A 17,333-nucleotide genomic window follows, 5' to 3' on the forward strand; every position below is an offset into this window, starting at 1 on the left:
CTACTCAATCCTGATTAGCTCTTCCTGTAGATTCACATAGCAGATCCATGGACTGGTTATATGGTTCTCTTCATTTAGATTTCTCTGATTTACTTGGATCTTTTCCCATAATGATCTTATTTGCTTTAAGAGCTTTTCCCCATTACTCCTCAGCAGCCCCTTCTATTGAAGGGTGTCTATGAACTCTGTGTTCCCAGAGTTGGAGCAGAGTAAACAGAGCAGGTTCTTAATCTCTTCACTGAAGATCTTCTTTCTCTCCTTATGGGTCACACACATGTTTTCCTCAGAGCTCAGAAATTTCCTGAGATTGGTTTGTCTGGCAATGGATACCAGATTCTTCAAAGGAATATTGGTCTTGAAGTCTCTTTGCTGTGGTGACTCCCTACACACAGGGCAACAGGCAGGGGTTTGGCTTGTTCCCAGGAAAGGCAGAGACAGGGTCAACAAAAACCATGCCCACAGCCTATGGTGACTGGGTCTAAAAGGTAATTCAGGCAGATGGAGCAGGTGAGTTCTTTCTGGAAGACTTGTGGGATTTCTGAGTCCATTTTTCTAAGGAATGGGTCTATGGTTTCACCAGTGCTTGCTGAAGAAGTGAAAATATGAAGTCAGTTCCAGGATCAGGTGCTTGAGGTGTGGAGGTGGTAGATTTAGATGTCTCTACAGTCAGGTGAGTTCCAAACTCTGTTCTAGAGAACAATCAGTAGACTATATTTTGACATATTTATATAAACGTGGAGTATATCTTATTCTCATTAGGATTCCATTCTTGTGGTTGTACATGATATGGAGTTTCAGATTCATTCTACTGTCTTTCCTATTCCTGCCCCACTTCTCTTCATTCCCCTTTGTCTAATCCACTCAACTTCTATTCTCCCCTTCTCTACCTTGTTGTGTGTTAGCAACCACATATGAGAGATCTAGTTTTTTAAAAAAATTGAGTCATAAGATCTTTGTCTGTTGATCAGTATGTTCAGTTCATTCACATTTAATGTTATTTTTCAAATAGTTGTGTTAGAAGTAGTACTGAGTCAGTGGAATGCAATACAGTAATATTGCTGGTTCACAGGTTTCTTTAAATTGCCTTTAAGTATACTGAATAATCAAGTAATTTGTAGGAAAACAACAGGTGTACTAATCTGAAGAATAAACATGGAAACAAAGGGAACCAATTAAGAAATAATTGATAATCACTGAAAATAATAAATAATTAAGAAATAAGAAGGCAAGATCAATGGGGATAACTTCTGACAGGGCCTACCTAGATCAGTGTAAAGCTAGAATTTATGGCAAGGGTGATGTAGGGCAGAAGAAGCTGGATACCTGAGGAATTTTCAGGAAGTGGGTTTATTAGCTGCCATGGTCCAGAGGAGGCTATTGTCTAAAGTTCTCTGGACCATGAGTCTGAAAATTCTTTGACCTTTATACCCAGTGGGAGGAGAGGTCTAAAGGTTTACATATCAAGTGTTTTCTGTTCCATTATTTAGGCTAGATGGAGGTTTTACAAGGTTTTTTTTTTTTTTTCCTGCAAACCTGGTATTTAAAAAAAGAGGAAGCTACAAGCCACAATGCCCTCTGCAAAAGTTATTGCTGATATACTATGTAAAAATCTTTTTGACAAGAGAAGCTCAATTATGGGGGGGTTCCCTCCAGAAGTTTATATGTTACAAATATGGTAGGGGATCTTTTTGGTGGGGGTTCCTGGTCTGCTTCAAGGAGTTTCTCAATTTATTTCAGGAGGGGAATTTCATTAGTAGCCAGACACACTAAGATGAAGTTTGCCTGATCCTGGACCTCAGCACCTGCATTAACTTGTGATGAAACCCCTGAATGGGACAGTGACCAAGACAGTTCCAGAAAGGACCAAGTAGGGTCAAAAACTCCTCTGACCAATGTGAAGGAGGAATTAAATATTGGATTGCTGAAGGTGCAGAAGGTGAACCCTAGTTGTCTTAGAAAACATCAGACATTAATAAATCTGGAAGTAGTGTTATGTTTCCTTTCTCTGCTTGTCGTCAATCCACTCTCTCTCAAGAGTGTTCTCTGCTTGAGCCTTACTTTCACTTATATAAAATTATCTTTTTTGACTTTTTATGTCTGACTTTAAATTTTCTCTTGTTGGAACACAAGAACTGAGGCTTGGACCTTTAGCTCCCCATTTGACTGTAACAGTTGGGTTTATGTTTGTCATTTTTCTTTTTCATTTTTTGTACATCTCATGTAGTTTTTTCTTCTGTTGCTTCTTTGATGTCTATTTTTTAATTAAATGGTTTCTTGAAGTTTTTTTCATAGACATTTATTCTTCCAATTACTTAAATGAAGTCACAAATTTGTGTCCCTCAAGTTACCTAGAGCTTGCATACATATTTTGTTTTCACACTCTTAGCAAAAAATTAAAGTGATAGTTAAAATTTACAAACCAGTTCTTTTTATATAAAGCTTTAGATTTGTGGAGTCTCTTGGGGAAAAAGTATAATATCTAGCAACACTCTTCCCAAATGTCCACATTTCCATTGTAACTCTGCTGCTGAAGTAGACCAGGTACCCATCCCCACCATAATTGTAATTATTAACCTTCAGGAACCCCTGCCTCCATAATTAAGCTTCTCTTCTTGCCGGGAAGATTTTTACAAAGAATGTCAGCAGAATTTCTGCAGAGCTCAATCTGGTTTGAAGTTTCCTCTGTCTCTTAAGGTCAGGTTTCTCTTGCAAGTCTGCAATCAAGCTTGTGGCTGTGAAAACTTTTCTCTGTCTAGCCTAAAATATGAAACAGAGTAACTGCTAAGTACCACCCATTGTTAACGTAAATCCCCCCCACTGGGTATAAAGTTAAAAATTCCAGACTTGGGGTCTAGAGACTTTTAGGCATTAGCCCTCTGGACCACTGTAGCTTAAGTAAACCTGCTTCCTGAAAATTCTTCAGGTGTCCAGCCTCATCTGTCCTATATAATTGCCTCTAAAGAAAGCATTCACTAGCTGGTTGTGGTGGCCCATAGCTTAATTTTAGCAATATGGGAGACTGAGGCCAGAGGATTGTGAATTTGAGGCCAGTCTCAGCAATTTAGCAAGGCCCTAACCAACTTAACAAGACCCTGTCTCAAAATTAAAAGGGCTGGGGATGTGACCCAGTGGTTAAGTGCCCTGGGTTCAATACCTGGTACCAAAATAAAATAAAAAATAAAATAAAATAAAATAAAAAATATGAGGCAGGAGAGAGAATGTGCTTTCAAGGTTCAACACACTTGGGTTACTCTCATTCTTCTGATCAAATACTGTTTATGGCAGTGCTCAGGCTATTAATTTTTTTTGCCTGTTTAAAAATTTCATTTAAACAAATTTTTTTTTTTTTTTTTTTTTTTTTTTTTTTTTTTTTGCGGTACTGGGGATCGAACTCAGGGCCTTGTGCTTGCAAGGCAAGCACTCTACCAGGTGAGCTATCTCCCCAGCCCTAAACAAATTATTAACTGTAATTGTTTTGCAGTTGCTTAAAAGCATTTTTTCCCATGCTTTCCAGTGAATCTTTTTTTTTTAATTTTTGAAATTAGTTCCTTTTAGGTAAACATTAATTATTAGGGTTTTAAAATAAATATTTTGTAGTAAACCACATGTAATTTTCTTAATTTTTGTTTATAGTTTGGATAACTTTTATAGTGGTTTTGCTAAAAGTTACAGTATACCCCTTAACTTGTCACATTTTTCTTTGATAAGTTCTAATTTAATTCCAATAAGCAGAGTCATCTTGCTGTTTCATGGTTTTGTTCCAGCTCCCTCCCTTTGTGCTACTGTTATACATATCACACATATGTTACAAACCCAAAAATATAACATCATAATTATTGCTTTATGTTATTTTATGTCTTTAAAAAAGTGTTGACAGAAAAAAGGAGTAAGATACATTCAACCAATTCTTTTATATTAAAATTACTTAGCATTTCCTGGCACTCTTCATTTCTTCTTGTAGATTGGAGTTACTACCTCATATCATTACCTTTTTCTAATATAGCTCTATCCCCTCTCCCCATCCTCTGTGCTATTATTCTCATATGTGTGTGTGTACATATACATGTATCATATTTTGATGCTATAAGCCCCAAACTATAATTTTATAAGTATTATTTAATGTAATTTATATTAGTTAAGAGAAGATTAAAATGTATAGGTATTTTAAAAATAATGATCTACATATTATGTTTTCTTATTTTAAAAAAATTCTTCATCAGATTGGCTTTACTGTCTGGTGTCATTTCTTCTCATCCTGAAGATCTTACTTTAATATATATTATATGACATATGTGCTAGAAATATATCTTTTCATTCTTTATTTATCTGGGAAGGTAGTCATTTTGTCTTTGGTTTTGAAGGGTAGTTGTGCTTGATATAGAATTTGATTGATAGGTGTTTTAAATTTTTTTTCCTGTAATTTGAATTGACTATTGCCTCTGACCTCCATTGTTTCTGATTTGAAGTAAGCAGTTATTGTGTGTTTGTGTGAGCACACACACATGCAATACTGAGAGTTGGGGTCATTACCACAACTATACCTGAAGATGTGAAGGAGACTTTGGAATTGTTTAATAGGAGAAGGTTGAGGGAATTTGGAGGAGCAGGCTAGAAAAAGCCTAGAATGCTGTAAAGGGAACATTAAGGTAATTCTGGTGAGCACTCAGAAGACCAGAATGCTGATGGTGATAGGTGACAGATGTGAGTGGCAGAAACATGATGCTAAGGGAATAATTCTATAAGACAGTCCCACTGTGCTGACCCTAATGATTTATTTTCCAAGAAGCAATTTACCTGAAGCCTTGCCTGGCTTAAGTGGACAGGATGTGTCACATTTCTCAGCAAACTACCTATTGTCTGCAGGAGAAATGTGGGCCTGAAATTCTAATAAGAAGAACGTAAGTTACCCTGAAGGGGGTACTTTTGTGACCCTACATAGACCAGATCCTGGAACTCAAGGAGATAAGGATTATTCCCCCTAACCATAAAATCTGGAAGAACAGGTTCCAATTAGAACCAGTCAGCATGGGTCAAAGTGACCAAGAGTTGTCATGGCTATGGAGACTTGTCTTCCTGCTGTCAGTCAAAAGTCAAGAGGTGGACATGGTGGGACTCTCTGGGAACTTCCCTGGGACCACCAAAAAAAAATAGAGGGCAGGAGAGGCAGGAGAAAAATAGAGGTCTTCTCTGAGAGGACCCACTCTCTTTCTTGAGAGTGTCCCCTTTCTCCTTTCCTAGCCCTTCTAGTAAGCTTATGCCTGTAACTCTTGAGTGACTTGTCTGAAATCTTTCTGACTTGATCACAGGATAGGAGTTTGAAGGGGGGGGGGTGGTCTTCAGGTGCCTCAGTTTTCCAGAAAACCCCAGCTGTTTAACATTAGGAATATGGACAGTAAAGTTCATGCTGATGAGGTCTCCAGTGGGAAGAGAATTCTATTGGGAATTGGAGAAAAGGTGACCCTTGTTACAACGTGGCAAAGAAGTTGAATGTATTGTGTCCATTCCCTAAAACTTTGTGGAAGATCAAAATCAAGAATGATAGTTTAGGATGTGAGGGCGATCTGGCTGCGACATCTGTCACCCCATTGATCGCCAGGGTTGATTCGGCTGATCTGGCTGGCTAGGCGGGTGTCCCCTTCCTCCCTCACCGCTCCATGTGCGTCCCTCCCGAAGCTGCGCGCTCGGTCGAAGAGGACGACCTTCCCCGATAGAGGAGGACCGTTCTTCGGTCAAGGGTATAAGAATGATAGTTTATTGACTGAGGCTTCAAAACAGCAAAACATTCAGGCTGAAGTCAAGAGACTTATTAGCTTCTTTTAGTCAAATTTATAGTGAACAAAGAGAAGCCAGAGTGGAGGATTTGAAAAATTTGCAGCCTGGTCAGGGACAGAGCAAAAAAGTTTGTTTGGCACAGGAAAGTATGGCAGTTGAGCAACCCCTTGCCAAAGAAACTAGTGGAAATGCAAGTTGTTGGAACAACAGGAAAGAAATCTTTAGGTCACTTCTCTCTTCACAAGCCCAATCAGAAGTCTAGAAGTGCAAATTTGTTTCAGAGATCTTCCAGGGCAAAATTATTTCAGGAAAGAGCCCTGTGGCCCAGGGCTGACTTGGAATTCTCTTACCTCTGAAATACTTTGTGGCTGCTGCAGTCACAAAATGGACCCAGCTGTGGATTATGATGGCTGTAAGACCTTAGTATTTTCCACATTATGCTGGTTTTGCAGTTGTGCAGAATGGTCATGGAGTCATGGCAACTTTCACCAAGATTTCAAAGGAAAGCCTGGAAGCCAGGAAAAATTGTGTGATAAGGTTGTAGTTCTTCATGGAGACCCCAATGGATGCCTAATGGAACTTTAGGAGTGGAACTGTAGAGGAGATTCCAAGAAGGTAGAGCTCCAGCATTGGAGAACTACGGATGTCCACATGCAGCCTCCTCCACATGTAGCAGTTATGTTGCCTGCCCAAAGCCTTGGGGGCCCATCTTCTGCCACAGTATGTTCTGAATGCTGCACTTGGAATTTTAGAATTTAATGTTTGCTCTGCTGATTTTCAGTCTTGCTTTGGCCAATTTCTTCTTTCTACTTGTCTGTTCCTGTTAGAAGTACCAAGGTGCTGCAAGAAATCAAACGTGTACTTGGACGTGGATTGGCAAGGCAAATTTGTACTTCTGCAGAAGGGTACACTCCAAAAGGGAATCTGGCAAGCAAGTACACCTGGGTGGGTATGCTGCCAATATTTATCCCTAAGGAAGCACTGCCCTTTGCTCCTGACAGGAAGCATCCCGGGGTACAATTGGATACCTGTTAGGGAGTTCTAAAAGTGGCTCTGTCCGACTACATGGTTTCCTAAGTTAGGATGGCTCCATCATCCATGCAAAGCTTAAGTTACAGCAAACATGGCTGTGTTGCAGTACAAGGTTTAACTTTGACAGAAAAGAAGACAAATCTTACACTTCTCTTTGGAATATTTACCCAGTGCCTGTCCCATGATTGTATCTTGGAAGTAGGTAAATCATTTTTCTTTCTTTTGTTTGTTTTTGGTTTTGTTTTTACAGGAACCCACAGCTGAAAGTTTTCCTGGAGTCTCAGACTTTGGTCTTGAACTTTCATGATATTGGAACAGTTAAGACTTAAGGATGGAATGAATGCATTTTGCATTGTGAGATGGACATGAACCCTTAGGGTACAGGGACAGAATTATGGCTTAGATGTGGTCTGAGTGTTCCCAGTGTTCATTGACACTGAAGATGTGGTCCATAGGGTGACAGTGTGAGGATGTAGAAACTTCAACAGCCAGGGCATAAGTGGGAGGTACTTAAATCATTAGGAGCTTTCTTATAGGATCATTGTCCTATATACACTCTGTCATTGGTAAACATCCTTGTGTAATCAGTGTTTATACAAATTATGTTTTTTGAGGGGGATTTTTACTGTTTTAGTCCATTTTCCATCACTAATAATACTACATACCACAGACTGGATAATTATAAGGAAAAGCGGTGTGATTTTGTTCACAGTTCAGGTCCAGGGTTGAGAAGTCACATCTTTCATGACTTCTTTGCTGACAGAATCTTGAGGCAGAGCAGCACAATATACTGTGAGAGATGGCGGGTGTGGGTGTTCATGCTCTGGTTTCCTTCCCTTCTTCTCGCTCTCTCTCTTTTTCTCTTCTATTAAAGCCACCAGTATTCAATCATGGGCTTCCACCCTGAAGACCTGATCTAGCCCTCATCACCCCTCCCTGGCCCCACCTCTAAACACCCATTTGACTCACTTTCCAACATCTTTATACCTCACAATGGGGATTAAACTCCCACTTGAGCTTCTGAGGGGTAAACCATATTCAAACCACTGTACTTGCCTGTTTTCATTATTGAACGTCCTTCTCTGTGTCCAGCAATCCTCCTTGTCTTTAGTCTATTTTGTCTGATAATAATACAACCATTCTGCTTTTTTTATGCTTTCTCTCTACAAGGTTTTTTCCTCATCCTTTAACTCTCAATTTTAATTTTGTATTTAAACTTTCTATTATAGATAGCATATTGTCTGTATTGAGTCTTATCTAATAGATAGGCTTAGCCTTTTGATTTAAATTTTAGTTCACATGTATTGGATATGATTAATAATACAACTGTATTTTGTCAACCATTTGACTGTTTGGTTTTGAAGTGTCTCATTTCTTGGTAATCCTGTTGCCCCTTATCTACCTTTCTTTGTTTTGTGTAGGTATATTTTAGTTTGTGATTTTCATGCCTCTACTAGCTATTTGTTGTATCTATTTGCATTCATTTCTTATCATAGTTGAGAAATTGAAACCTATGTCTTTAACTTTTCACAATCTACTTAAGGTAACGTTGAACTACATCCAGTAAAATACAGGAAACTTATAGTCTCATGTTTTCAGTTAACCACCCCTTTGGTATTACCGTGCACCAATATTCATTATAACCCTAAACAGACAGTGTAACACATTGTGCTACACCAAGACACTGTGCACGGTAGTGCACACCTATAATTCCAGCAACTCAGGAGGCTGAGGCAGGAGGATTCCAAGTTCAAAACCAGCCTCAGCAAATTAGCAAGGCCCTAAGCAACTTAGTGAGACTCTGTCTCAAAATAAAAAAAATAAGGACTGGAGATGTGATTCAGTGGTTGAGTGCCTCTGTGTTCAATCCCCAGTACCAAAAATATAAATACACACACACACACACACACACACACACACACACATGATGTTTCTGTTGTTAGTTATTCCTTTCTATATAAATTAATTATCAACTAACATCATTACACTTTAGGTTGTTCTTCATTTCAAATTTCTTGTGGTGAAGGACTGCTAGCAAGGAATTCTGTCAGTTTTTATTTATCAGAGAAATACTTGGTTTTGCTGTTTCTCCCTTTTTGTTTATTAAGAGATTTATGTGAAATAAAATTCACTAATTTGGGGTGTAAAACTAAATGAGTATTGGTATTTGCTCAGAATCATTAACCACCACTATGACCAGGACATGCTCTTAGCTACCTTTGGCCTAAGCAGTGTCCTCATCTGCGTTCCTGATTGACCTCTCCTCCACCCCAGCTGTAGGTGACCACCAACCTTCTTTCTTTCTTTTTTTTTTAATTAATTAATTAATTAATTAATTTTTTATTATTGTACACAAATGGGATACATGTTGTTTCTCTATTTGTACATGGCGTAAAGGCATACCATTTGTGTAATCATAAATTTACATAGGGTAATGTTTGATTCATTCTGTTATTTTTTTCCCTTCCCCCCACCCCTCCCACCCCTCTTTTCCCTCTATACAGTCCTTCCTTCCTCCATTCTTGCCCCCCTCCCTAAACCTAACTCTAAACCTAACACTAACTCTTCCCACCCCACATTATGTGTCCTTATCCACTTATTAGCGATATCATTCTTCCTTTGGTTTTTTGAGATTGGCTTATCTCACTTAGCATGATATTCTCCAGTTTCATCCATTTGCCTGCAAATGCCATAATTTTATCATTCTTTATGGCAGAGTAATATTCCATTGTATATATATACCACATTTTCTTTATCCATTCATCAATTGAAGGACATCTAGGTTGGTTCCACAATCTGGCTATTGTGAACTGAGCAGCTATGAACATTGATGTGGCTGTATCTCTGTAATATGCTGATTTTAAATCCTTTGGGTATAGGCCAAGGAGTGGGATAGCTGGGTCAAATGGTGGTTCCATTCCAAGTTTTCTAAGGAGTCTCCACACTGCTTTCCAGAGTGGCTGCACTAATTTGCAGCCCCACCAGCAATGTATGAGTGTACCTTTCTCCCCACATCCTCGCCAACACCTGTTGTTGCTTGTATTCTTGATAATCGCCATTCTAATTGGGGTGAGATGGAATCTTAGGGTAGTTTTGATTTGCATTTCTCTTATTACTAGAGATGTTGAACATTTTTCCATATGTTTGTTGATTGCTTGTAGATCTTCTTCTGTGAAGTGTCTATTCATTTCCTTAGCCCATTTGTCAGTTGGATTATTTACATTCTTGGTGTAGAGTTTTTTGAGTTCTTTATAGATTCTGGAGATTAGCGCTCTATCTGAAGTATGATTGGCAAAGATTTTCTCCCACTCTGTAGGCTCTTTCTTTGCATTGCTGATAGTTTCCTTTGCTGAGAGAAAGCTTTTTAGTTTGAATCTATCCCAGTTATTAATTCTTGCTTTTATTTCTTGTGCTATGGGAGTCCTGTTGAGGAAGTCTGGTCCTAAGCCGACATGTTGAAGCTCTGGACCTACTTTTTCTTCTATAAGATGCAAGGTCTCTGGTCTGATTCCGAGATCCTTAATCCATTTTGAGTTTAGTTTCGTGCATGGTGAGAGATATGGGTTTAGTTTCATTCTGTTGCATATGGATTTCCAATTCTCCCAGCACCATTTGTTGAAGAGGCTATCTTTTCTCCATTGCATATTTTTGGCCCCTTTGTCTAGTATGAGAAAATTGTATTTATTTGGGTTTGTGTCCGTGTCCTCTATTCTGTACCATTGATCCACCTTTCTATTTTGGTACCAATACCATGCCGTTTTTGTTACTATTGCTTTGTAGTAGAGTTGAAGATCTGGTATTGCGATACCCCCTGCTTCACTCTTTCTGCCAAGGATTGCTTTAGCTATTCTGGGTTTTTTATTCTTCCAGATGAATTTCATAATTTCTTGCTCTATTTCTGTAAGGTATATCATTGGGATTTTAATTGGAATTGCATTAAATCTGTATAGCACTTTTGGTAGTATGGCCATTTTGACAATATTAATTCTTCCTATCCAAGAACATGGGAGATCTTTCCATCTTCGAAGGTTTTCTTTAATTTCTTTCTTTAGTGTTCTGTAGTTCTCATTGTAGAGGTCTTTCACTTCTTTTGTGAGATTGATTCCCAAGTATTTTATTTTTTTTGAAGCTATTGTGAATGGGGTAGTTTTCCTAATTTCTCTTTCTGAAGATTCATCGCTTATGTATAGAAATGCCTTAGATTTATGTGCATTGATCTTATATCCCGCTACTTTACTGAATTCACTTATGAGATCTAACAGTTTTCTGGTGGAATTTCCTGGTTCCTCTAAGTATACAATCATATCATCAGCAAATAGGGATAGTTTGAGTTCTTCTTTTCCTATTCGTATCCCTTTAATTTCTTTGGTCTGTCTAATTGCTCTGGCTAGAGTTTCAAGGACGATATTGAAAAGAAGTGGTGAAGGAGGGCATCCCTGCCTTGTTCCAGTTTTTAGAGGGAATGCTTTCAGCTTTTCACCATTTAGAATAATATTAGCCATGGGCTTAGCGTAGATGGCCTTTACAATGTTAAGGAATGTTCCCACTATCCCTACCAACCTTCTTTCTGACTGTAATTTTGAATATTCTAGAATTTCATCTACATACAACAATATGCATATAATTTTGTTACAACATAGTTATTTTAAGCTTTGTTGTGCTATTGTGTGTGTTTTAATATTTCATTCATTTTTAATACTGGATATTTTTGAAATACTAGTTTATTCACTGGATTTCCTACTGAAAATTTGTTAAACAGGTGGATTATTCCCAGTGTCAGTCTGTTAAAATAAGGCCACTATGAATGTCTACGTAGGTACCTACACAGACTATACGTGTTTGAGTGTAGTCTGTTCCTGCCTTTTGGATAAATACCTAAGAATGGGTTTGTTGGGTCACGAGATTAGTGTGTTTAATGATATCAGAATTTGTGATATTGTTTTATAAGTGGGTTGTAATTTCACATTTGTAGCAGTAATATATGAGATTTCCAATTGTTCCACATCCTGTTGATATGTGGTATTGTCACAAGTGTTTTTATATATTCTAGTGTTATATGTTTGGTGGTATCTCATTGTGGTTTTATATGTCTTTGGTGACTAGTGATGGTGAGCATCTTTTCAATACTTATTAGGGCTGGGGGTGGTGGCAAACACTCCCTTCTTTAGGGGATCTGACCAGTCCTTGGGAGGATAAAATATCCTTGAGGGGATTGCTAGGTCTTGCAGGTTGTTAGAATGGAGATTTATTTGTTCTAACTTGTATTTAAAGAGCCCCACTGGGAATAAGACTTTGGCATCTCACCCATGAAGAGGAGCCTCTGCCCAGAACTTCTCAGTTGGGACCCTGAAAAGCTTCCCAGGGATTCCCTAACTATATGACTTCAGGTATTGGTGTTTCCCCCATCTGGTGATCTATTTTCTTCTCTCTCACCTTTTCAGTTTCATTTTTGCTTTTAAGTTATTACTAAAATAAACACTCTTGTATAAAGAGAGTGTGTTTATTGTCAGTTGGATCCAACCTGCCAAATGCAGCAGCTGCACACACAGGTAATACTTTAATGTTACACCTTGTAATGAACCTATGGCTTCTCACCTTCATTCTCTTAATGTGATGACAAGGGTTTTCGTTTTAGAATATTACACAATTCCTGATTTCCCATGAGCTGATAAACAAGGGTGGATAGAAAAACAAGTGTGGATAGATGTATGCTGCTTTGTCTTTATTTTTTTACATATTTTTGTAATTGATTTTCTAACACTTCATTTTTTTGCAGATTTTTGAGTCTAAGTTCATGAAAGATTTTAGCTGTTGTTCTCTTTCTTGTGATGCCGTTGCCTAGTTTTAGAATTAAGATAATGTTTCTCTTATAAAGTGATTAGGAAAGAGTTTTATGTCTTTATTTCTAAAAGTATATGTATAATTCATATTATTTTAAAGTATATGTTTAACCTGAATCACCAATGAAAATTTCTGGCTATGAAATATCCTTTTTTTTTCTTTTTTTATTGTAAACAAATGGGATACAACTTGTTTCTCTGTTTGTATGAAATATTCTTTATGGGGAGGTTTCCAATCACAAAATAAAGATGTCTATAATTGGTATATTACCTATGTTTTTTCCTTTTTTCTTTTTTTGAAGTGCTGGGGATTCAACCCAGGGCCTTGTGCAACTGAGCTATCTCCCCAGCCCTTTCCATTTTTTCTTAATGTCTCTCAAGGAATTGTTAATTTATTCTAGATTGTCAAATATGTTATCATTAATTTATTATTATTATTTAAACATTTGGTTTTAGTTGTAGGTGGACACAATACCTTTATTTTATTTTTATGTGGTGCTGAGAGGATTGAACCCAGGATGCATGCTAGGCAAGTGCTCTACCACTGAGCCACAACCCCAGCCCATCATTAATTTATTATTAATATTCCCAGATCATCATTCTAACATCTAGAGTATCCACACTGATGTCCTTTCTTTCATTCTCAACATTGGTAATTTGTATTTTTTCTTCCATGAAATCAATCTAGGCTCATAAAATATTACCTTTCATAGAGAATAAATTCCAGCTTTTTAGTTTAATAATTTTAAAAATTATCTTATGATTTCATATTTGTCTTTATTTCCTTTCTTTCTTCTTGCCTTGGGTATGCAGTTTTTTAAGGTTGAAGTTATTAACTTGAAATAGTCCACATGTTTTAATATGCCACATTTCCTTATTCAGTTTTAAAATGTTTTCCAATTTCTTCTTTGATGCAATGATTATTTGGAATTTTATTATTTAATTTCCAAATATTTAAGATTTGCTAGTTATCTCATTGAGACTTGCTTCTAATTCAACTTTATTATGATCACAAAATACTGTTATCATTACAGTATATTCAGATTTTATGAGAATTGTTTTATGGTTCTAAAAAAAGGTCTAGCCTGGCAGATGTATATTTGCATTTGAAATAGTATGCATGCTGTTGTTGACATTTGTGTACATTTTATTAATGTTAGTGAAGTCTAGGTTGTTTTTATTTTTTCCACATCTATCCCTTTGCTTTCTTTTTCTCTGGTTGTTGTATAAATTGCTGGGAAGAGTGTAAAGCTCTCTGATGGCTTTCTGGAGTTGTGTATTTCTCTGTGTAATTCTGTCACTTTTTCCTTATGTATTTTAAGGCAGTTATGTAGGAACCATGTACATTTCTGAGTACTATGTCTTCCTGTTGATTCTTTTATCCTCAGGAAGCATGCTTCTTTATCTCTAGTAACACATTTTATTTTGAAATGTGGTTTTTTAATAGTGTCATGGTCACTGCAGCCTCCTTAGGTTTCCTGTTAGCATGGTGTATCTTTTCCCATCGATTTACTTTTACTTCCATCTTTATGCTACAAGTGCATATCTTGCAAACAGCACACCACTGCCAATCAACCTATTGGGCTTTTAATTGGGTGACTCATAAGGTTTATTTTAGTTTAACATCAAAGGTTGTGGCCTACCCATTACATTTCCTGTTTCTTGGTCTCCAGAACCTCATTGTTTGCCTGATGACTTATCAGAACAAGAAGAAAGTGAGGCAGAGCCTTTAAGGTTCTGAGCAAATTAAAGTCAATCCATAAGTGTAAATCTAGCAAAAGTGTCCTTCAAGAAAGAAGAGAAAATAAACAGATTTTATGATGAAAGTTAAAGAATTTCATCACTAACAGATCCACACTATATGAAATGGTAAAGGAATTCTTAAGTTTGGGGGCAAATGATACCATGGAAATCTCAAACTCCTAGAAAAGGTGAGAGTATGAGAAATGGCAAATGTTTGGCTCAATGCAAAAAGACTATCTTTGATCTCTCTCTCTCTCTCTCTCTCTCTCTCTCTCTCTGACCTGTTGCACTTACTTAATAAATACCAATATAGCTTTTTATTATGCACTTCATATCCTAAATTATCATATATTAAATATGATACCTATAACATATCAGTGGGTGCAGTTTAGAAGTCTAAATGGTTGCAAGATTTCTATATTTATATGAACTTAGACACTGTTAACTGGAAGTAGCGTAAAGAGTTAAGATGAATACTGTAGTCCTAAGGAAAACCCCTGTGAAAATAGTGCAAAAAATAAAGCTAGCAAGAAAATTAAAATGGGATTCTAAAAACAAGTGAAGTAATTCAAGCAGTCTTTTTTTTTTTTTTTTTTTTTTTGTACAGGGGATTGAACCAGAGGCATTTAACCACTGAGTCACATCCCCAGCCCTTTCTTGTATTTTATTTAGAGACAGGGTCTCCCTGAGTTGCTTAGGGCCTTGCTAAGATGCTGGGGCTGGCTTTGAGCTTACCATCCTCCTGCCTCAGCCTCTCCGAGCTGCTGGGATTACAGGCATGTGCCACCATGCCCAGTTAAGAGGTCACTTTTCAAGGAGAGTTTTAGTGGATATTAAGTCATTTGGCAGGCTGAGCGCAATGGTGTATACCTGTAATCCCAGCGACTCAGGAGGCTGAGACAGAAGGGTAGTGAGTTCAAAGCCAGCCTCAGCCACAGCAAGGCACTAAGCAACTCTGTGAGACCCTGTCTCTAAATAGAATACAAAATAGGGTCAGGGATGTGGCTCAGTGATAGAGTGCCCCTGAGTTCAACCCCTGGTACCCCTCCGCCAAAAAAAAGTCATTTGGTAGTCTTTTTCTATCAATTATTTCCATATATTCCTCCAATCTCTTATGGACTCCTTTGTTTCTAAAGAGAAAAAAGTCCTTGATTGCATAGTTGTTACTTACTGGTTCATAACAATCACTCCAAAACAGAGAAGCTTAAAATTATCAGGGTTTATTATCCTACCCTTTTCCTACAGGCAATGTTCAAGGCCAGAACTGGAAGGCCGATGGGCAGGGAAAGATCTCATTCACAGCTCATTCCTGAGCTCTTCCACAGCCCTCAGTTCCTGGTCATGGGGGACTGCCTTTAGATGACTGTCCAGTAGAGGATGACTAAGCCAGGAATGAATGATGCAAGAGAGAGCAGAGCAAGCAGGAGACCCCAGTGTCTTTTTTTTTTTTTTGGTACCAGAGATTAAACCCAGGGGCCATATCCCCAGACCATTTATTTTTTATGTTTATTTTGAGAGAGGATCTCACTAAGTTGCTGAGGGCCTTGCTAAGTGCTGAGAGTGGCTTTGAACTTGTGATCTCCTGCCTCAGCTTCCTGAGCCACTGGGATTACAGTCATGTGCTCCACACCCTGCCCCAGTGTCTTTTTGTCTGTGGCTGCACACTATAGATTTTGCTTTATCTCTTTACTAAGTCCAGCCACATTCATGGGGAGGGGAACTAGTTTCTCTTCCTGAGTATCAAAGAATTTGTGGTCATTAGTAAACCACCATAGTCATCCTTCTGACTAAATTATTAATATTTCTGCCACATGCTCAATAAACTCCTTTCCATTCAAGCCCTCCAAAAGTCTCATTTCACCACCCAACCAGTGTCAACTCCAGAATCTCATCATCTGAATTAGGTCCAGTTCCACTTGAGGCTCCTTAAATGAGCTGACATAAGTGTAGCTCTCCATATATGGTTCATGAAATCTCGCTCTGTAGATTAAAGAGAAGAGCTATCTGCACCCTGACAAATCTATATATAGTGATGAGGCACAGATGCTGGTCCCAGGAAGTCCTGGTTCCTTTTGATATGATGAGAAGTTTCCAGTGACTCAGAAATAGGCAAAATCTGAAAAACTTCTTTGGGCCACAATGACACCGAAGGAGATAAAACCTGTGAAATTTCTTTCTTCCTAATGTATCCCTCCCATTTTTAAAAGCTTTCCTTGTCCCAGAGCTTTTCTGACATGGAACTTTTGAAACAATTATATTTTGTCCATTTTCCTTGAGTGCTGGCTTTGAATAAATCCTATGTTCCTATTGTTATGGTTTAGATATGAGGTGTCCCCCAAAAGCTCATGCTGAGGTAACACAAGAACGTTCAGAGATAAAATGGATTATGAGAGCTGTAATCTGATTAGTGGATCAATCCACTGATAGTCATTAAGTGGGTGGTAATTGTAGTCAATTAGGGTGCAGGTGGAGGAGGTAGGTAACAGGGGGCATATACTTTTAAGATGTATATTTTGTCCCAGGTGAGTGGAGTACCCTCTCTCTCTGCTTCCTGATTGCCATGTCCTGAGCTGCTTTTCTTCTCCACACCCTTCTGCCCTGATGTTCTTCTGTCTCACCTCAGGCCTGCAGCAATGGAGCTGGCTATGGACTGAGACCTCTGAAACCTGAAAACACAAATAAACTTTTCCTCTTTTATGTTGTTCTTGTCAGTTTTTTTGTTCACAATGACTCAAAGTTGACTAAAACACCTTCCGATTTTGAATTAGATGAAGTTTGGGGGACACCACATCACTGAATTGGGAATACATTTCTTCTGCTGAGAAAAGGAAGCTAAAGGCCAGATCCTCCACCCTGGCAGTCTCCACAGAAAATGGGAGCAGAGATGCCCACTCAGGCCAGTCTATCTGCAGGATCACTAAATCTGCATAGGTACATTTCCTGCCC

The 17,333-nt window shown here is 38.1% G+C and overlaps 1 pseudogene; it reads right to left on the reverse strand.

The window, feature by feature from the left end:
* On the reverse strand, window positions 1–548 carry LOC124989340 (tripartite motif-containing protein 43-like; annotated as a pseudogene).
* Window positions 549–17,333: the final 16,785 nt, after the last annotated feature.

The sequence above is a fragment of the Sciurus carolinensis genome, chromosome 7, assembly GCF_902686445.1.
Source record: "Sciurus carolinensis chromosome 7, mSciCar1.2, whole genome shotgun sequence".
Classification (NCBI taxonomy): Eukaryota; Metazoa; Chordata; class Mammalia; order Rodentia; family Sciuridae; genus Sciurus; species Sciurus carolinensis.